The sequence below is a fragment of the Otolemur garnettii genome, unplaced genomic scaffold (genome assembly GCF_000181295.1).
Source record: "Otolemur garnettii isolate 467f Iridium unplaced genomic scaffold, OtoGar3 scaffold00008, whole genome shotgun sequence".
Classification (NCBI taxonomy): Eukaryota; Metazoa; Chordata; class Mammalia; order Primates; family Galagidae; genus Otolemur; species Otolemur garnettii.
In genome coordinates this window covers 18,979,872-19,003,263 of record NW_003852403.1, presented here as the reverse complement: position 1 = coordinate 19,003,263, position 23,392 = coordinate 18,979,872, and the positions used below count along the sequence as shown (strand labels likewise).

Genomic DNA, 23,392 nt, shown 5'->3' with positions numbered 1-23,392 from the left:
AAACATAGAAATGGGTTTTTAAAATTTAGCCTGTATGAAATTAAGACCCATCATTGTATGCAAAGTAAGAAAAGAAAAAAAAATCCATACTTCAACATACAAATCAGAAATTACAATTTTATCTGGTAAAGACACTGATTTATGATAAATAAATGTTGATGCATAGCAAAATTATTTTTTAGTTTTTTTTAATGTATGATTTGTTAATAAATACAAAATGATAAATATATCTATATGCCTTATTACTTTGTGTGGATGGATTACATATCTGTATCTCTTTTAAAAGACCTTTTAAGAATTAATATTAAAGAAAAAACAGCATAAAAACGATAAACTTTTTATAAATATAAGAAGTTACCATTTATTTTTCATGTGTCAAATACTAATTATGTACAAGGGACTAAACTAGCCACATTATGCTAACTTAAACCTTGTTATTCTACAGAAGGTTTGATAATATGAACTCCCCAAATTGACAAAAGTAAAAACTTACTACATAAGTTTTACACACCACTATTTATAACAAGACTTTTTCTATTACTTAGAAATTTAGTCATTTTAGGGCAGCGTCTGTGGCTCAGTGGGTAGGGCACTGCCCCACATACCAGGGTGGCGGGTTCCAACCCGGCCCCGGCCAAACTGCAACAAAAAATAGCCAGTAGTTTGTGGTGGGCACCTGTAGTCCCAAGTACTTACTGGGAGGCTGAGGCAAGAGAATTGCCTAAGCCCAAGAGCTGGAGGTTGCTGTGAGCTGTGATGCTAGCACCCTACTGAGGGTGACATAGTGAAACTCCGTCTCAAAAAAAAAATTAAAAAATAGCTGGGTGCTGTGGCAGGTGCCTGTAGTCCCTGCTTTTGGGAGGCTGAGGCAAGAGAATCGCCTAAGCCTAGAAGTTGGAGGTTGCTCTGAGATATGATGCCAAAGCACTCTACTATGGGCTATAAAGTGAGATTCTGTCTCTTAAAAAAATGAAATTTAGTCATTTTACCAGATGTGCTCTCAAATATTTTATTTTCATCATCATACTCAGGGAATGAATATTCAATCAGACAGATCAAGACCTGCTCACCTCAAGAGCCTAGGCTTTTAACCACTGTACTCAAAATGTATATTCATTCTCCTTTCTCCAAACTTTTGAATACATTTAGTAAAACAAAATTATACACTGGTAATCTTTAATACTTTTTAAAGGCAGTCTTTTGGCAGATGAAAGGACGGGAATGTGTATTCATTTGTCATGCACTTTCTCAGGACTGGGTGTATTTTAGTTAGTGGTGACCAATACTATCTAATGTAATTTGTCTTAAAAGAGAAAGATCACAAGATGAAGCAAAGAAAGAAAAATAATAACCTTTTCAAATATATCATTTGGGGCATTATCATTTAATAAATATATTTTGCTAAAAGGCATATATTTGGATCCTTGAAGGTCATGCTGCAATTGTGTGATATTCTGGAAACGTGTCTATTATATTTCATGAAATGAAACATGTGTGTCTAGGTGCACCAAGGAAGAGAGACTTTACTGTGTCTAAAATCGAGAGGGGTTTCATGCCATGCTTAGCCATGTTTCCTGTTTTCCTGGTATTCCTGGCCCCCCACTAAGCCCATTTTCTAGACATGCCATCAATTTATGTACTGATTTTGCCAAACAACAATTCCAATGTTTTTTCAAAAATGTTGTTTTTTACATTATGAAGCTAATGATGGAAGAGGTGAGAAAAGGAGTATGTAAAATGTTTACTAATATCTTCTGAATATAATAACTGCCTTCTAAATATGTTCAAATTTTAAAAAGACCAGGGCTGCTGGTAATTGTATGGACGTTGTCATGTTACTGGGCTCATTTGAATTGAAATGGCATTGCCATGGCAAAACCACTATTTTTAAAGTAATTTTCTACCTGATTTATTTACTCACATGAATAAAAAAAATATATATTTCGCTACAGACATTCATAGCAGCTGAAACAGCAAAACGTAAACCAGTCCAGGGTAATGTAATTTGTACTTGCCACCCCAGTACGTCTTCCAGACACAATCACCTACTCTGTCAGCATCAGTGAGCTTCTCCGTAACATTTAATGAGAAAATGTGGAGAAAGAATATCAAAAACATTTGTATCAGGCTCAATTTTCCAACCCACTTATAGTTTCGAGATTCCTAGACAATAGATGAGGCTCAGGCAATGGTGAAAAACAGACAAGGATCTTGGTTTCTCATCTCTGGAGGAAGAACTAAGTAGATGGAGGGGAAGATTGTATGGAATTTAGTCATTCTGTAGCTACCCAAAAGTGGAAATGAAACATGATGAAAAAAATTCTAAACCTGCCAATGCCTTTCTTTTTAAATATTCACAGAAAATAGATCACAAAGAGAAAGCACAACCTCAAATGATATTAAACTTCCAGGAGCATTCCTAGACTGAGAATATACCAGAAACAGCATGGCAGAGCTTAGCTACATAGAAATAATTAAATAACATTTGCGTGGTTCTTCAAAGTTTATTGAACTTTATTAAAACTATCCCCTATTGATTTAAGAAAGAAAATCAAAGATATACATGATGTTCTTGAAAAGAAATGATGTGATATAAAAAAAATCTACATAGCAATAGAGAGTAGTCGCTTTACTTTGAAAAGTAACTTTTTGTAATCTTCTATTATAATACATGCAATATATGATTAAATGCTAGCACCACCATCATCACTCAACGCCACATACACTCCAGCCACTCCACATCCTGACATAAGCCCCATTGTTTTAATAACATGAAGATTTCTCCCTTCCCAATAACCAAAGGAATCACTGTCTAGGGAACAATGGAATAAGTAGCTTTAGCCTCCTTACATCCATGTCCCCATATCCTCTCACCAAAAGTACCCTAAAAATACTTGATCTAAGTAAAATTGGCATATTTTTATTATATTTATAGTAAAATATATGCAAATGTATTGTAAAATTTCCCCAACCCTATGCGTATCTTCTAATGAGATGATTGTATCTAAACTGCCATTTATAAGCTCTGGATATGTCAATAAATATAATAATTTTACAGTAAAAGTAAAATTAAAGTAATACTATCATTTTTTTCTATGAGCCATATATTTCTTCCTTCAACAAATATAGAAAGAGCCTGCATTATGCCAGGGCTAAAACTTGATGACATATCAGTGAAAAAAAAGAGACAAATTCTTACTTTCTTGAAGCTTACACCCTAGTGAGGGGAATGACAATTAAATGACTATGTAAAGGATATTAAAATGATAGCAAGGTAAGAAGGATGAACAGTGCAAGATGAGACCAATTACAACTTTAATAAGGACGCTTAAGGCACATTTCATTGAAAATGTGACATTTAGAAAAGAAACTGAGGCAAGGGAGAGATCCATGCACACGTCTGGGGTAGGCATATTCCATGAGAAGAGAAGAGCTAATTCCAAGGCTCTGAGGAAGCATCATAGCTCGTGTGTTTAGGGAGCAGCAAGGAAGGTCAATGTGAAGGTCAGGGCAGAATGAACAAGGTAAAGTAGAAGATGTGGCCCAAGATTACAAGGACTTTACAAGGAAAAATGTTTTGAGAGACGTGGCAAAAAAAGGAGTCAGGGATAAACCCATTTTCTATATTTCTAAATTTGATAGTAATAAACTAGGTTCTGCTTAGAAGTAAACTTGGGATACAGGACGATAAATCAGGTGGACTTAGGGAAACCTCAGCATGTGTTTCTCATACTTGGTTAAATATATATGCAGATATTTATTCCTAGCATATATTTATTTAAAATTAAATATGCCAACCTATTCTTCAACCAACTTAGATGAATAAGCAAGACAGAGATAGAAGTAAGGCAGGGAAAGGCAGGAGCTAAAAAGGCTTTATAACGGGGCTCCTTTCTCAGATCTGAAAAACAGTAAAAGATGTTACTTGATATCGATTTGTAAGAAAACACGTGTATCACCTAGCGTCCAAGGTACGTTAAATTAATTTTTAATTGACCATTTAAAGTAATGCTATTATACAAACCAGCAGGAGTGAAAGAAGAATAAATAGGGTAAGACATCTTTAGGCACTAAAAATAAATGTTATTCTGTACGGAAAGAAAGGGCTTGGACATGTCAGGAAGCATGATCTCAACACATAGCTGATATTTGGCCGTGATACTGGAGTTCCTTGCTAGAATTTGGTGAGGGAAACAAAATAATATCATCATCAGACTCTTGGCTTATTTTAAATAAATACATTTCAATTGAGTCTAGAAGTCTTACATTGAAAAATAAGTAAGTACTATTTTTATGTGAATAAAACAGCTCGAGTTGTTACATAATATATTAGGTTTAGCAATGAGAAAAAAAAATTCTTTAGAGCAAGGCTTATTTCACAAATCCACTACTTGGCTATGATTTTTTTTTTTTTCAATTTATGTTTGCAATGACGCTTGTGCTGTTTTCAGGTAGCCAGCATTTTGCTTAAATAAATTCATTCGGGTACACTCTTACCTCCATAGAGTTTTAGATTTATGTTAATAATCACTTAAAATTGCACTGAATAAAATAGCATAATATGTGTTTTTGTAAGGTCAGGAAGATTATCAGTATATGTTAGATTTACATAAAATCTAGGCTAAACAGATGGGGTAAACAAACAAAAAAATATAGGAATGTAAGGTTCCCAAGACAATTCACCAGTCATGTATAGCTGTGTTTGAAACATGATCTCATTGACAATGATAGAATTAGGTTTCTCTGGGACCCCGGCCACCTGGTGCATACAGGAAACCACAGTTCTTGGATAGCTTATGCACTCTGAAATGTCCTCAGACTTTACACTGTAGGAACAACACTGCTCGTAAACAGAGAGCTCTCTGGGGGCATCTACAGGACTAAGTGGTGACTCTCAGGGAAGCAACGTTTGGGGAACATTCGGTCATGCTGTACCATTAATGAATTGCCTGATTTATAACCAATGTAAATTTGGAGCTGGCTACCTTCCCGGAATCCTTCCAAGCAGCAGCGTGCCTGCAACAGTAACACCGTCAGCGCAGGAAAAGATAGTGGTCTCGGAGAGTAAAAGAGCTGACGTTCTGGCCAAGGCATGAACCATAAGAGATGGAGGGTTCTGAAGAAGGTGCCAGACCTCATGCAGAATATAAAAAGTGAAATACTAAAAACTGAGTTATGCTACACTTCAGCCTTCCTCAGGACAAAGCTCAAATGCTGCCCCTATCTGCCACCCTGGGTCTGGGGGCAGCAGACAGAGGCAGCATTTGCGAAAAGATTATTTTAGAGAGAGCAGCGCTGTGACTGCACCTTTCTCATAAAAACGGAATGTGAGGCCGTCCTCTAACCCCAAACCAAGACTTCTCTGCAAGTATGAAAAGAGCCCAAATGCAGCCCTGGCCAAACTGTAAGACAAAAAATAGCTGGGCGTTGTGGAGAACACCTGTAGTCCCAATTACTCAGGAGGCTGAGGCAAGAGAATTGCCTAAGCCCAGGAGTTAGAGGTTGCTGTGAGCTGTAATGCCACGGCTGGCACTCTACTGTGGACGATAAAATGAGACTCTATCTCTATTACAAAAAAAGAAAACAAACAAACAAACAAACAAACCAGATACCAACAGATGACCTCTATTATTATCATACACTGATGGGAAGAAAAGTCAAGACTGCCTTCCCAGGACCAGTGGCATCAACCCATCTCAGACTCTTTTTTTTTTTTTTTTTTTTGGCAGTTTTTGGCTTGGGCTGGGTTTGAACCCACCACCTCCAGCATATGGGTTTAGAGCCCTACTCCTTTGAGCCACAGGCACCACCCATCTCAGCCTCTTAATCAGGTCTGGACTCAACTCTTACAATGAGCTAATCTGAGATTCCTAAATCTTTGAATTCACAGTTGCTCTAAGTGCCTCCAGCTGTAAGGCACATTAAACAGAGAAATGGGTGCCTGAATTCCCAATTCACATGAAGGGGTTTAATATATATTAATAAGAAATGGTAAGCCACCACTTTGCAAGGCAGATTTTCTGTTTTGGCCCATAGCCGTATTTACCCAAATTTCTTGGGCAGAAAATGTTTCCCACCTTACAACTGCTTCGTGGAAATTAAATTCAAGAAATTGTTTTAAAAGAGTCATTTAAAATAGGAAATCAGCCGAAATGGGGGTTTCAGTTGAAAGCAGTGGAAAACATCGTCCAGAGCATTGGAGGCTGTGTAATCATGAAAGGATTGTGTTCCCAGGCATTGTGTGCAGTGTCTGCAGGAGCCAAAGTGATAAGAAAGAAAGATTTAGCAGACTCTATTGCCAGGGATTCTGGCAGCCTTCCAGACACACACAGAGGCAGCAACCATTCCGCCTCCGTGACTGTCTTCAGGGTAACATTACCCTTCCCTGCTAAACAAAAGAAAAGGTGCTCCCTGAAATCTGCAGCACACAGTCCCACCTCCTCACGATATGCCTGCTTTTCCTTCATACAAAATATTTGCGTGTCTAGAAACAGGAGGTCGAATCTTTACTTAGCATATAAAATGGAGAAATAGCATAGTAAGTTTTGACATGACAATAAAGACACAAATTTTGGTTAAATGTATTTTACTATATGGTTTGTAACTGTGTGTGGGAATCACCTTGTCATATTAAATTTCTTCTTACTATATTAAGTGATTAAATATGATATGTCCAATTTCAATCAAAAGTTTATTATATCTCACACAAGAAGTACAATTATTCAACATTTGTGCCCACACTATCGATAGAGTTTTGCCGTCTCAACAGTAGATTGTTTATGCCAAGAAGCCTGAAGACTGAGATGCAATAAATCACAAAAGGTGTTTCCCATAGCTTGTTGAGAATTGAATATTTTTCCTTGTAAGAAGTGGTCCAAAGCCTGAAAGAAGAGATAGTCAGTTGATGCAAGGTGTGGTGAGGACAGTGGATGACAGAGTGTTTCCATTCCAGCCTCTATATGAGCAGTGTTGTTTATGGAACAGCATTGTCTTGAAAGACGATTGGCCTGCTCTGCTGACCAGTCTGGGGTGCCTGATGGTGAGCCTCCTCATCACTTCTTCCAATCAACTGATACAGATATCCACTGTGATCGATTGACCAGGTTTTATGAAACTGTAGCACTGGACTACTGAGCAGACAAGATTAACTTTTTTGATGAATATTTGGTTCTGGACCATGTTTGGCACTTCATCTTTACCTAACCATTGTGCCAAATGCTTGTAACTGTCAAAAAGCATACATTTTTTCATCACACATAACAATGTGGTGTACAAATTATTCATTTTTATGTCATGACAGCAGAGAAAAGCAAGCTTTGAGACAATTTCTCTTCTGGTGCTCATTTAATTCATGCAGAACCCATTTTTTGAGCTTCTTTACCTTGCATACTTGTTTCAAATGGGCTAAAATTGTTGGAATAGGAATGTCAAACCTCGCTGCTGATTCACGCATAAGTTGAGATGGATTCACTTCCACCAAGCTTTCAGCTCATCATCACCCACCTTGTCTTCAGGTTGTCCACGTGGCTCCTTTTCAAGATTAAAATCAGCAGAAGGAAACTTCTCCATTATCTGCATACCAGGCAGGCCAGTTAGCCACATCCTTCCCAAACACTATGTTGATATTTTGAGCTGCCTGCACTTCCTCGGTTCCACAATGGAACTCATATTCAAAAATAACCTGGATTCTTTATCTGTGGTTTTACAAAAATTACTTTTAAAAAATTGAAAGAAAATCATAAGCCAAAATGCATATTTGAGAAAAGAAATGTCCAAGTGAAATGTCACAAGTATCAACTGTCAAACTTAGTGCTTAAGGAAATTGAATATTTCATGTGTAATAACCTAATATATATATAGCTCCTGGAGAGTTCAAGAAACTGCCTCTTCCTCATTGTTCCTAGAAGTGTAGGTTACCTCCTGTCTATTATTCAAGCTATTTGGTCAGGGTATATGATTTTCTATCAAATGACGTATAAGTGAGATATTTCTTATAAGACTTATAAGACAGATATGATTTTCTATCATATGACTTTTAAGTTAGATCAGTGGTTCTCAACCTTCCTAATGCTGTGACCCTTTAATACAGTTCCTCATGTTGTGAGGACCCTCAACCTTAAAATTATTTTCGTTACTACTTCATAACTGTAATTTTGCTACTTTTATGAATCGTAATGTAAATATCTGATATGCAGGATTGTCTTAAGGTGACCCTTGTGAAAGGGTCATTCTACCCCCAAAGGGGTTGTGACCCACAGGTTGAGAACTACTGAGTTAGATACTTCAGGAAAGAGATCAAGAAAAAATACACATTGAGTGTGACTGGTGGATTTTCTGAACACAAAATGAAAAGAGAAAGAATTTGTTTCTTCCTTCTGATTTTGTATTGGGACATTTTAGCCTTGTCCCTTTGGTATAAGAAGTCTATTTGCTAGAGGAACTTCCTAGGAGATTCTAAGTTAAAGAGAAGAGACATGCATAATCCCTGTTGAAAACTGCCGACTGGCTGCCTGGGGGTAAAGGAGATACTCAGTATAGTGAGAGGATTGCTCTCGAAATAGCTTTCAACCCCAATTCTTTACGACTCATGACTCTTGAGAAAATCTTAGAAAAGACATATCTAGGGCCGGACGTCTGTAGTTCAAGCAACTAAGGCGCCAGCCACATACACCAGAGCTGGCAGATTTGAAGCCTGGGCCTGCCAAACAACAGTGATGGCTGCAACCAAAAACTGGCCAGACACTGTGGTAGGTGCCTGTAGTCCCAGCTACTTGGGAGGCCGAGGCAGGATAATGGCTTGAGCCCAGGAGTTGGAGGTTGCTGTGAGCTGTGACTCTACCCAGGGCGACAGTTTGAGGCTCTGTCTCAAAAAAAGAAAAAAAAGAAAGAAAGAAAAAAGAAAAGGCACGTCTAAAAAGAATCCTCAAAGTTGAAAATAAATATGTGTGTATATATGTTACACACATACACACCCGCCAATATACAGAAATTATATTTGTGTTATTGAGAAATAAAAACCAATAATTTAAAAAAAGGGAAGGAAGATCCTTTCCAATTTGGTTTCAGGCCACTGTGGAATCTGATGTGCTCAGAGAAATGAATGAGAAATAACAGGTTGACAGTATTCAATGAGAGATGAAAATACCCAGAAAATGTGGCTCAACTGTGGAGACTGGATGCCACTGTGAGGCAATGTAGGAAAGCACAATATACATGCACTAACCTGAAGGGAAAGAGAAGCAAAGGGAAAAACAGCTGCTGGCCTAGTGAGTCACTATTTATTGAGTCTATGAGCCAACCCAAGCAATGTACAATGCCCTTTACATCCACTTTCTCAATTGATCCCCATACCAAGTCCTTACATTAAGTATTACAATTCTTGTTTTGCATTAGAGGAAACCTGTCATTTAATAGCAAGTATTTTGAAAAAAGTACCCACTTGTAGGTATTCTCCTTCACATGTGACACCTGCAATGACCCCATGTCTAGAAGTTATGGAAATGGAAACATTGCATTGTGAATAAATATTAGAAGAACAAAAGCAGAAAGTAATGTCATTAATAAAACATTAATAAAAATGTGTATTATAACTAGAATAATATATTGGTAACTGCTAGTACATGTACTTAAGATGGTTGTAGAGAGACTGTTAGTGAGAGATGATTTCAAAGATATAACTTAAGGTTTACAGTAAGATACAATAAAATTATTCTTGGTATCAAATAGGAACCATGGGAGGATGGGGCTGAAAACAGTGCATAACATGAGAACCAGTGCCAAGAGGTTAGGTGAGTATCAAGGGCTCTGTCATGGATACAGCCAAGAAAGAGGATACAGAATTTCAAGAATACCATTCAAGGTGGAAGTGAAACAAGTGACGACTGGACACTGCCCATTCACATCAACAATTAAATTCTGGGTTGACCACATTCTCTTCATCTACATCTCCCATACTCCCTGTCTGCCTCTTTTGTATGCAGATTTTAGAAGAAGCAAAGACAAGCAGAATCTTTCCAGAAAAGGAGCCATGATTTAATCATTTGGTTTTAGTGTTTTCTGAAGTTGAGTAAATAAGCGTTCATAATAGCCAGCCCCCAATATTCCCAGTATGGTCCCCAGTGATTCCCAACATTCACAACCTCCTGTAATCCTCTCCCAAATTTACCTGAGTTAGAATGTGTGGCCAATAGATTGTGGCAGAAGTGATCATTATACACTTCCAAAATAAGGATCTAAAAGCCTATTTCTTTCATCTCTCTCTCTCTCATTCAGGAATTCACGTTGTAAGGAATCCTATAGGTAAAGTATAATTGTAAATAACTAAAGCCTCCTGTGAAAACCACATGAGTGAATTTGGAGGTAAATCCTTTGGCCTCAGTTAAGTCTTCAGATACTACAATTCTGGCCAGCATCTCAATTGTAACTTTTTAAAGACAGACCTAAGTCAAACTCAACCATGGCTAAACTATGGCTTCCACTTTGCCTTCCTTCCTTCTTTCCTTTCTTTCTCTCTGCTTCCTTCCTTCCCTTCCTTCCTCCCTCCCTCCCTTCTCTCTCTCCCCCCATCCCCCAGAATAGCCAAGACATGTTGTGAGGAGCCCACATTGTAAAAAACTGAATCCTTTTTTCAAAAGCCACACGAGCAATCTGGGAACTAGATCAAATTCTAATCAAATTTCTCTCTCTCTCTCCTCTTTTCCTTTCCTTTCCTTTTTCTTTGCTTTTCTATTGTTCTCTTCTCTTCTCCTCTCCTCTTCTCTTCTCTTTCTCCTCTCCTCTCCTCTCCTCTTCTTTTTTTAGATACTGCATCTCTAGCCAAAAGCTCAACTGAAATATGAGACAACCTGAGACAAAACCATCCAGCTGCACTAATCTAGCCTTCTTAATCACAGAGACATTGGGATAAGAAATATTATGCTTTCAAACCACTAAGAATTGAGGTAATTTGTTATGCAACAACAGGCAGCTACCACAGTTTCTAATAAGACTTAATAATAAAGGTATTGCAGAGAACTATAGATAAGATTTAACCAAAATAGAAATAACTTCAAAAGTTTCTGTAAAAATATTATTTTAAATACAGCTAAGATGCTTAGAATGTTGTCTCAGAAAGGTGCAACTGGACTGTGATTATAATTTGGAGAACCCATCTCTGACAGCAAAGTACCCCGTTTGAATAAAATGTCGAACAAGAGGAACTATTGGTGTGTCTCTGGTACTATTCAGGAGAGCATATACACTCTGACCAGGTAATACATATGCACTTGGCCAGTGTTTCGCATTATTAGTCATTGCATAGAACTGATGACACTAGATGATCCAACAACTCATGACGTTCTGATTCTACGTTCATCAAGCCACCTTCTAATTAAAATGTGCCTTAGCACACACATTTTCATAGTGGGGGCCCAGTTCACTAACTAGCTGATATTACTTTCTAACTACTTGGCATTTTTGACCAAAAGATTCTGATTTCAACTTCAGTATTTTGTGCCCATGTTAGCAAAAGCCAGTTACCATAATCTTCATCAATTCAGGATGTCCTAAAAAATAAGCTTCTTAACAATTAAGTCAAAAGAATATGATAACTGTAATGAGATCTGAATAACTAGTGAGCTTCTCTGTGTCCCTTCATTGGCAGTGAGCCCGTTTCTATAAATCTATTTCTGATTTAAGCCACTCAAAATTCAATACTACTCTTTTGAAATCTTACTGTGTTACCCATTCAACCAAATATAACTTATTAATAGTTTTCAGAAAATTAAAAACAAAATTCCATTTAACTGACAAAATAGCTGAAGGAATGAATGTTAGTTAGGTTAATGCAATCTTCAGTTCAAGTCAATTTTGGATGTATTAACAAAGCAATGTAACATGACAGGGGATTGGATAAGGGGAAATCACATACCATCATGTTTAATGTGAGTATATGCCAGAATGTGGGTATATTGTCAGACAGGCACAATTTTACAAAGACTTTGTATTTAGAATCAAATCACACTGCTTGAAAGCAATTAATTTGCATTTGGGGTTTGCCTTAAGGGAGCTAGAAGGCCAGAGGGTCTGGCTTATCTACAAATACAGAAGACAGAAGAGAGCCTTGCATTTTTTCTTTCTTTCTTTCTTTCTTTCTTTCTTTTTTTTTTTTTTGAGACAGAGTCTCATTATGCAACCCTTGTACCCGTGGTACCACAGCAACCTCAAATTCTTGGGCTTAAGTGATTCCCTTGCCTCAGCCTCCAAGTAGCTGGGATTATGGCCATCTGCCACAGCACCTGGCCATTTTTTGTTGCAGTTGTCACTGTTGTTTTAGCAGGCCCAGGCCGGGCTGGAACCCACCAGCCTCTAAGTATGGGCTGGTGCCGTAACCACTGTGCTATGGGCACCGAGCCAGAGCCTTGCATTTTTTATGACTTAGGTTATTGTACCATAAATGGGTCCTTGGACCTTTTAATAAATTAAAATTAGCTCACTTTGATGATATAAAATACATTGATTATGGATCCTCTCTTCAGTGTCTTGAAAGGCTTGCTAAAAAGTAGCAGTCTACCTTTCTCATGGTACTCATCAATTCCTTTTCGTCTCTTTCTCTTGGTCTGATTCCTTTGTTCTTCTCCAATTTTACTTTTGCTTCTCTGTGACTTTTTTTTTCATTCGTGTTTCTGAGCAATCTTACAGAAATGATGTCCCAACTCTGAATGGCATATAACTAGAAGTCGCAACTACCCTGTACTTGATAAATCTAGTCCTTCTCTGCATAGCTACTTAGCCACTGCATCTAGACTCTTAGCCTCAATATTTTTAATTGAAGCATTTTTAGTTTAACTATAGACACTAAATAATTCCCTTATTTTCTTTATTTTCTTTTCTTTTTTAAATTCATGTATTTATTCATTTATTAAAATTAATTTGGTCCTTTTGTGTATAACTTAGATAGGAAGGAAGGAAAGAAGGAAGGAAGGAAGGAAAAAAGGGAGGGAAAAGTATCCAATGTCCTCAGTCTTACTATGAAACCAATTTATAGCATTCTTATGAAAGCTATAATCCAATTATAGCCCAAGAAGTAGGGGAAAGGGAAGAGGGAGGGGAGGGGAGAGAGGAGGGGGCAGGATGGGTGGACGGAGGGTAACTGGTGGGACCACACCTACGGAGCCCTTATAAGGGTACCTGTGAAATTTACTAGGTGTAGAATATAAATGCCATAACACAATAACTAAGAAAATGCTGTAAAGGCCATGTTAACTAGTTTGATGAAAGCATTTCAGATTGTATGTAAAACCAGCACATTATACCCATGATTACATTAATGTACACAACTATGATTTAATTAAAAAAGAGAGAGAAAGAAAAAGAAAAGAAGGAAGGAAGAAAGAACAAAAGAAATAAAATTTTGTAAGTGTCCATACAGTAGCTACTTCAAAATAAAACTCATTCTTTTCCAGGTGGATATTCTCTTCTAAACAAAGTACAACTAGTCAAATGTCTTTATTTTAAAAGTTACTTTGTGGCCGGGCACAGTGGCTCATGCCTGTAATCCTTTGAGGCTGAGGTGGGTAGATTGACTAAGCTCAAGCAAGAGTTCAAGACCCTTCTCAGCCTTCAAGATCTCATGTCTAAATTAAAAAAATAAAAAATAAATAATAAAAAAAAAATAGCTGGGCATTGTGGCAGGCACCTATAGTCCCAGCTGGTCAGGAGGCTGAGGCAAGAGAATCGCTCAAGACCAAGAGTCTGAGGTTGCTAGGAGCTGTGATGTAATGGCACTCTACTGAGGTCAACAAAGTGAGACTCTGTCTCGAAAAACAAAAATTACTTTGTAATAACTCTCCCCACCTTATTTTATTTATATGATTTAGCATATCTGAGATATGAATAATTAGTTACTGGGGTTTCAGCATTATCATCTCTGCTCTTGTCTCTAAGATACAAAAACAAACAAAACCTTGACAAAATATCTATAATTCCCTTAAGCTAACATGTTGGTATATTTGTTTGTCATGTTTTGGATATTAGGAAAAATCAATATTGGTCAGGGAAAACAAGTAAATAATAAATATCAAAATGTCTAAAAAATGTAGCAAGTAGCAAAAAATCAGTTGGAATTTTTTTTAATTAACTACATATATTAGATACTGTGTTATCTATGAAAAGTTAAGTACATGTACATATTCTTTAATGGAAATTCTTTGAAGCAAAATGTATTATAGAATTTATATTCTTTAGGTTTCAGAAAAATCAATGCATTTCTTTCTTTTCCACTATATTAATTTTATACAACAAGAAAAGTTATGATTATTCACACTAAAAAGAATTTGAAAAAGATTATCAATAACTTCATCGAATTTGTACAAGCTTTACAAACAAACGATTTACAAGGCTAACTTCTGTTTGTTTGGGATTCTGGAATTGCCAATAAGCAATCATAAACCTTCATCATTTCAACTATTTCACAGATGAGAAGACAGAAATCTATCAATACAAGTTGCACAGCCCGCCATTTATTGGCTGTGATACATGCCCGAGATTGTCATCAATATTTAAGGATATGATGGCTAATTTCATGTATCAACTTGGCTGGCCACAGAGTGCTCATTTTAAACGCTATTTCTGGGTGTGTCTGCAAGAGTGCTTCTGAGTAAGATAAGAATTTGAACTGGTGGACCCAGTTGTTGCAAATTGGCTCTCTACCATGACTGAGTATCTTCCAACTCATTGGAGGATCTAAATAAAACAAAAGGCCAGAGAAGGGGAAATTCACCCCTTTTTCCCCACCTCACTATTTGAGATGAAACATCTCGTCTTTTCATCAGGCTCTCAGACTAAGATTTACCCCATTAGTACCTCTGGTTCACACACCTTCATACTCAGACTGCATTACACCACCACCAATCCTAAGAGCCAGTTCCTCATAATAAATCTTCATATTCAGGTGGACACAAAGTTTGTGTGCAATTTACTATGTTAAACTATTTTAAATTGCACAGAAACTTTATGTCCACCCTGTGTATAAACAGTCACCTACTGTTTCTGGAGAAGTCTGACTAATACAAGTAAGAAGTGCTCCTTTTAACAGACTTATCCAAAGGAGATTCAAACTCATGCTGACACATTTTATACTTCGTGCTTTATTAACAGAAAATACTTTCTCCAGAAGCCTCAGTATGTGGAGCTGTCATAAAGCATTATGTTGCTTGTCATGTTAAGAGTGTGGAATACAATCATTTTATACCAAAATATTTCCTTTAAAGTTGAAATTTTCTTTTTCATTTTTTTCTCCACATTATGAATATAGATGGGAGTCAGACCTTGATGCAATTCTCATCTTCCCAGTTAACTCTGATAATATAATTAAGGAGATGCAATAAAGCACTTTATCTGTAAGTTAACTAATAGGCTTTCATTAGTTAATGAAATGTTTCTGTCCCAAGAAACATCTAATTCCAGAAAGGAAGCTATAGGTCTTTAAAATGTGAGTTAACCGTAATAGTGTGAGAAAGTCCTTTATAAAAGAATTATTACCTATCAATTAAATGGTACTATGTACTGAAATATATAATCCTTTCAGTTTTTCAAAAGCAGTCTCAATTTAATTCCTAACAGTAATTTTCTTTATTTACTAAGTCCTGTCTGCTTCCCTTCCCTTCCCTTCCCTCCCCTCCCCTCCCCTCCCCTCCCCTCCCCTTCCCTTTCCTTCCCTTCCCTTCCCCTCCCTTCCCCTTCCCTTCCCTTCCCTTCCCCAAAAGATCTGAATATAAATTTCTCCCCTTCCCTTGCCTTTTTGGCACAAAGTCTCACTCTGTTGCCCAGCTAGTACAGCCTAGCTCACAGCAGCCTTGAACTTTTGGTTTCAAGTGCTCCTCTTGCCTCAGCCTCCTAAGTAGCCAGGATCCTGCCATAATGCCCAAACAATGTTTTTTCTGTTTTTACTAGGATGGGGTCTCAGTCTTGCTCAGGCTGGTCTCAAACTCCTGAGCTTAAGTGATCCTCCCCCTTCAGCCTCCTAAAGTGCAGGGATTACAGCATGAGCCACTGCAACTGTCACTTTGTTTTTTCATTTTTAATTGACATGTTCTACATAGTAAGGGGATACAGAGTGATATTTTGATATGATGTATGTTATGTATATGTATGTTATGTATATATTTGTATACGATGTATGTTCAATAATGAAATGACATTAATTAGCATATTTATAATTTCAAACATTTACCATTTTTCTCTGCAGGGAACATTCAAAATCCTTTCTGCTAGTTATTTGAAAATACTATATACAATAAGTTACTCTTAACTTATGGTCACCCAACAGTGCTAGAGCACTAGAAGCTTTTTCTTCTATCTAGCTGTGATTTTGTATCCCTAAACAAATTCCCTTAGCCCTGTCCTTCCACCCATCACTGCCACTAATAACCCCATTTCTACTCTCTATCTGTATGGAATCGATTTTTTAGCTCTCACGTGTGAGAGAGAACATATGGCTACTATCTTTTTGTGCTCTACTTATTTCAAGTAAAATAATGTCCTCTAGGCTTATCCACATTGCCAGGAATGACAGGATTTCATTCTTTTTTATTAGCATAAACACACACACACATACACACATGTATAATGTAATGAATGCCATCCCATCTTGTATGTAGACCCCATTATCTTTATCCATTCCCCTTGAGTTGAATTTGTCATCACATTCTTTTTTTTACTTTTTTTTTTTATTAAATCATAGCTGTGTACATTAATACTATCATGGGGTTCAGTGTACTGTTTCTGTACACAATTTGAAATACTTTCATCCAACTGGTTAACATAGCCTTCATGTCTTTTTCTTAGTTATTGTGTTAAGACATTTATATTCTACATTTAGAGAGATTCACATGTACCCTTACAGGATGAACCATAGGTGTGGTCCCACCAATCACCCTCTCTCCCCCCCCTTCCCTCCCTCTCCCCTCTCCCCATTCTTAATTCAGATTCCTCACCTTGGCTACTGTAAACAGTGTTATAATAAATATGAAGGTAGAAATATCAAATTGATATACTCTATATTGATTTTCTATCCTTTGATAAGTACCCAGTACTGGGATACTGGATAATATATTTCTACTTTTATTTTTTAGAGGAAGTTTCATAATATTCCCCATGATGGATATCCTAATTTACATTCTCACCAGCAGTATATACAAATTCCCCTTTCTCCCTTCCTCACCAATATTTGCTGTTTTCCTTCCTTTTTGATAATAGCCATTCTAATGAGAGTGAGGTAATAGCATAGTTTTAATTTGCATTTCCCTAACCTTTAGTAATGTTAAACATTTCATATACTGGTTGGCCACTTATATGTTTTTATTTGAAAAATTTACATTCAGATCTTTTGCCGATTTTTAATCAGATTATTTATGTTTTTGCTATTATGTTGTTTGAGTTCTTCATATTAATCCCTCATTAGATGACTAGTTTGTAGTCGGGCACAGTGGCTCATGCCTCTAATCCTAGCACTCTGGGAGGCTGAGGCAGGTGGATTGCCTGAGCTCAGGATTTCCAGACCAACCTGAGCAAGAGCGAGAACCCATCCCTAAAAATATTGGGTAGTTATGGTAGGTGCCTATAGTCTCAGCTACTCTAGAAGCTGAGGCAAGGGAAGCTCTTGAGCCCAAGAATTTGAGGTTGCTGTAAGCTAAGATGCCATGGCACTCTATTGAGGGTGCCCAGGTGACACTTTGTCTCAAAAGAAAGAAAAAACTAAATGAAAGTTTGGAAATATTTTCTCCCATTCTACAAGTTGTATCTTTACTTCATTGTTTGTTTCCTTTGCTGTACAGAAGCTATTAAGCTTGCTATAATTTATTTATTTTTGCTCTAGTTGTCTTGCTTTTGAAGTCTCACCCACAAAATATTTGCATGGACCAATATCATGAAATGTTTCCTGTTTTCTTCTGATACTTTTATAGTTTTAGGTCTTAAAAAGTTGTTAATCCATTTTGAGTTGACTTTTACATACAGTGAGAGATAGAGGTCCAGTTTCATTCTTCTACATGCAAATATCCAGTTTTCCTAGCATCATTTATTGAAGAAGGTGTCTTTTTCCCAGTGTATGTTCTTAGCTATCAAATATCACTGGGCTATCAATACATGGATTTATTTGGGGGTTCTCTATTCTGTTCTATTGGTCTATGTGTCCATTTCTATACCAGTACAATACTGTGTTGGTTACCACAGCTAGCTTCATAGTATATTTTAAAATCAGGTAGTGATATTTCTAGGTTTGCTGGTTTTGCTCAAGATTGCTTTAGCTATTCAACATCTTTTCTGGCTTCATATAAATTTTAGGATTCTTTCCTCTATTTCTGTGAAGAATATCCTAGGTATTTAAATAGGAGTATATTGAGTTTATAAGTCCCTTAGATTAATATGGTCATTCTATAATATTAATTCTTTCGATCTATAAATTAAGACATCTTTCCCTTTTTTATGTGTCCTCTTATTTCTTCAGTGTCGTATAGTTTTTATTATAGAGATCTTTTGCCTCATTCACTACCTTTATTTCTAGCTATTTTAAATTTTTGTAGTTATTAAAGATGAGATTGCTCTCTTAATTTTTCAGCTAATTCATTATTGGTATATGGAAACATGAACACTTTGTTTTGTGACTTGGTTTCATATCCTATAAGTTTACTGAATTTATTTATCTATTTTACAATTTTTTTTGTAGAATCTTTTGGCTTTTCTACAAGTAAGATCACACTACATCCAAACATGGACAATTAACCCTTTTCCCTTTTCTATTTTAGATGTCTTTTTTCTTTTCTTTCCTTTTTTTTTTTTTTTTTGTCCCAGAGACAGAGTCTTGTTATGTTGCCCAGGCTGGTCTTGAACCACTACCTCAAAGCAATCTTCCCTTATCAGCCTCCTGGCTAGCCGGGACTACAGGCATGTACTACTGCACTCAGCTGCACTTGGTTTCTTTCTCTTGCTTAATGCTCAGCTCGAATATCTGGCACTATGTTAAATAAAAATGGTTGAAGTGTGCATTCTTGTCTTGCTCTAGTTCTGAAAAGAAGAGATTCCAGATTTTCCCCCTTTCATGATGGTGTTACCTGTGGGTATATTATATAGTCTCTATTGTGTTGAGGTACCCTAATTCACTGAGGGTTTTATCACAAAAAGATGTTTAATTTCATCAACGTGTGCGGGGAGGAGGGGTGCGTTGCATCTATTGGGATGATTATGTGCTTTTTTTGTCTTCGATTCTGTGGTGTAGTGTATCACATTTGTTGATTTATATATCTTGAACCATTCTTATACCCCCTGGAAAAACTCTCACCCTATTATGGTGTATATTTCTTCTGATGTTCTTCTTGCATTGGGTTTGCTAGTGTTTTGTTGAGGATATTTGCATGAATATTGTTTGTTATGTTTGATATGAATATTGGTTTTTCTTTCCTTTATATTGTGCTCTTGTCTTGTTTTGGTATCAGGGTATGCTTGCCTTACAGAATGAGTTAGGAAGAATTCCCTGCAGTTCAATTTTTTATAATAGTTTGAGAATAATTGATTTTAGTTTTTCATTACTGTTTGTTTATTTTTATTTCATTTTAGAAGTAGGGTCTCACTCTATCACCCAGGTTTGAGTGCTATGGCATGATCATAGCTCACTGCAGCTTCAAATTCCTGGACTCAAGTGACCTTTTTGCTTCACCCTCCCAGTAGTTGGGGTTATGAGTAAATACCAGCACACCTTGATAAGTTTTGGTTGTTCTTGTTGTTGTTTTGTAGAGACATGGTCTCACTGTGTTACCCAAGCTGGTCTCAAACTTCTGGCCTCAAGCAATCCTCCTACCTTATTTTCTTGTCTTCCTTCAATTCTGGGATGATAGTTATGAGCCATCATACCTGGCTTAGTACTCTAAAATTTTGGTACAGTTCAGCAGAGAAGCCATCTATCTAGTCCTTGTCTTTTTGAATGAGAATTTTTTTTTTTTTTTTTTTGAATCCAGCATCTCAAGCTGTTACCCTGGGTAGAGTGCCATGGCATCATAGCTCAAAGCAACCTCCAACTCTTGGGCTCAAGCAATTGATTGAGAAAATTTTTATTTCTGATCCAATCTCCTTACTTTGTTATTTGTCTGATCAGCTTTTCCATTTCTTTTTAGTATAGTCATTGTAGAATTTATGTGTCCAAGAATTTATCCATCTATTCGAAGAAATTTTCAAATTTGTTGGCATATAGTTGTTCCTATAATCTTTTATGATCCTTCTTATTTCTGTGTTATCAGTTGTAATGTCTGAAACTATGACCATGGCACATGAACCCATGTAACATCCTATACCCTAGAGCACAAGTGATCTAGAGAAGCAGGGAGGCTGCACTCAGGACAGAAAGAGCCAACATGCTCACTCCATGGAAGCTGAGAATGACCCACCTGGGGACCACCACAACTATCAGTTATCCCAACCCCTCCAACATGGAACTGCCAGTTACCCATGTGCACACTCCAAGAACACAAGAACTGGCCTATCTAGGATCTTGCTACCACCACCAGCAAACCTCCCCAAATAAAGGTAAAACCTCCACACACCTGTGCGTGTTCCCTCAGATACCTTGGACTCAAGCATGGTGGAGAGACTCAGCATGGATTCCCTCTTTGAGACAATGTAGTTGTGTAGACTCCAGGCAGATTTCTATACTTGGTTCAGGTCCTGCAGGGGTGTGGGGCTCTCCTATTGTGAGGATTAAAGGATTGTGCCATGGAAATGTGGACTGCTGGGGCTCTCTCACTTACCTTTTTCCTGCAGTAGGGAGTCCCTCTGGGCTCTGAGGCAATCCTGGCCAGGCATTTCTCTTCTCCCTATATGTCACCATCCCTCGTATTCATGCCTCAAAGGCCTTCATCACTTCTTGGCTGCATTCCAGCATTCTCTCTTAGACACTACATTCAACATGTGGCTATTTGTTGTTTTGTTTGGTTAATGGAAGAGATGAGGGCTAAGTGCCTATAGTCACCTTGATGTCATCAAGTTTCCCTTCCTCATTTTGTAAAGTCTTTCCAAATAGAAATATTTCATAATGGAAGAAAAGTATAAGATTTATTGGATTATTAAGTATTTTTCTTCATTCTTGATGAAGTCATTTGAAATATTGTAATATTTAGAAGTAATCCTTCTGAAACATTTAATGGGAGTAGAGAGGAATGCTCTCAATATATGAAAGCTTAAGAATTTAACCTGATTCAATAGGAGCTTGACTTCTCAGCTTCTGATTTTAATGCTGTTTTCCCTCATTATGCAGTAAGATATCTTCATAAAATATAATTAGTTGTTTTAATCAGCACAATCATTTCAGAGTAAAGGGCAAACAAAATAAGATGTCTAGGAGTGGTTGTATACTTTAAATCAATACAGTTGCTTTATTTTATCCTCCTTTACTAGAGAACTTCACCACAAAACTAAACAGACTAGCAATTATTATCCAATTATCGACAGATATGTGTATGAGTTAGCTTTATTTGTAAGAATACCAACAATGAGAAATCTGACAATTTCACAATTGCCTGACAGCAAAGCCCCCATTCTCTCTCTACTCCTCTCTCTTATTTTCAAAGTGTGCAAGATCAAACTAGGACTACTGAATATGCTATTGTAATGTTATACAACTACTGCTAAGGAATAAATTCTGTCCTCTGCCATAAAAACAGAGAATTTGGTGTCACCAAGTAAATAGAAGAAATTACTCCAAGATCAAATGTAATACAATCTGCCATGTGATAATCACTTTTTTTTTTAGGTTTTCGCAGTTAAATCCTAAAGAGTGATGAGTTCCTCAAGAATCACATAGTATTTTTTTGCCAATACCTTGATGTCATCTTGGTAAGACCCTGAGTAGACTCTAGCTAATATGTACCCAGATTACTGATTTGTCAAAACTGTGAGATCATAATGTGTGTTGCTTTAAGCTGATAAATATATGGTAGTTTGTTATGCAGCAATAGAAAACTAATACAATATATGATGTTTATGTATTTATTGGAAGATTCAGTATTATAAAGATGTTGTCTTCAAGTTAGAAAGTAGATTGCAATGCACACACACCAAAAAAATCCCATGCTTTTCTATGGAAATTAAAAACAAATTCTAAAATTTCAGCAAAACAGCCAAAGGTAGCAAAGCTAACACTGAGTAAAAGCAAAGGGTGAGGATATGAGGTCTGACAAATTAAGTCTATGACTTCATCTAGACAAAGTGCTACACAAAGCACTGCTGAATATCACTATGGTCACTTCTGAAGTACTCCCTTGGGGATCTATGTTCCAATGCCAGCTCCTAATCTATCCTTCAAAGCAATTTTGGGATTTTTTTTTTGGAATGGCCATCAAAGCTGTTGTCATATTATTATCCTTGATGTCCTCAATGTCATTCTTTCAATATTTCCTTTATCTGTGGGTAAGGAAAAAAGTCACAGGGGGCCAGAACAGGTGAGTAGGCAGAGTGTGCCAATACAGTTGTTTACTGGCCAAAAACTCCCTCACAGACACTGCCATGTGAGCTGATGCACTGTCATAATGCAAGACCTATACCTTTCTCATGCCATGATTTTCAGTCAAGACTTTCCTAACTGCTCTTCTACTGATGTTTATTTGGTCTGCTATATTTCACACTGTCAGCTGACAATTTTGGCACAAAATTTGATGAATTTGTGCAATGTTTTTGTCAGTTCTGCTTGTTACTGGCTGTCTTGACCTCTCTTTGTCAGTAACTCTTTCTCTCCTCTCAGAAAAATGTTTAATCCATTTGTACACTGCTGTTTTCTTCATGGCATTATCCCCATAAACTTGGACTAACATGTCCCAGATTTCAGTCCACTCCTGCCAAGTTTTATAAGAAATGTAATATGTGTTCATTGCTCTAATTCAAGTTCTGACACTATTGTGATAGCATACAAGAACATACAACAGCAATAATGAATGCTACTCAGCAAGACACCACCAAACATGATACAAACACAGCTGTGAGACCCTGATCTACCAAGGTATAAAACTTTAATGAGGGCTCGGCACCTGTAGCACAGTGGTTATGGCGCCAACCACATATACCAAGGGTGGCAGGTTTGAACCCAGCCTGGGCCAGCTAACCAACAATGACAACTGCAACAAAAAAAATAGCCTGGTGTGATGGGCACCTGTGCACCTGTATGTCCAGATGGATAAATTCCTCTGGCCCAATTAAGGTGACAGAAGAAAAGAGATATTTCTTCTCCTTATCTGGTCTGGAGCAAGTCTTCCTGTGTTGAACAAAGTTTAAAGATTCCATGTTCTTAAGTCCCAAAAAACACTCTCCCGGCTTCTTGGGAGGCTAAGGCAAGAGAAATGCTGAAACCCAGGAGTTTGAGGTTGCTGTGAGCTGT

General features: G+C 37.1%; 1 protein-coding gene across 2 annotated transcripts in view; it reads right to left on the bottom strand.

The window, feature by feature from the left end:
* Nucleotides 1-23,392, bottom strand: part of CTNNA3 (catenin alpha 3) — a 1,564,769-nt gene that overhangs the window by 255,487 nt on the left and 1,285,890 nt on the right. The gene's annotated exons all lie outside the window — the stretch shown is intronic.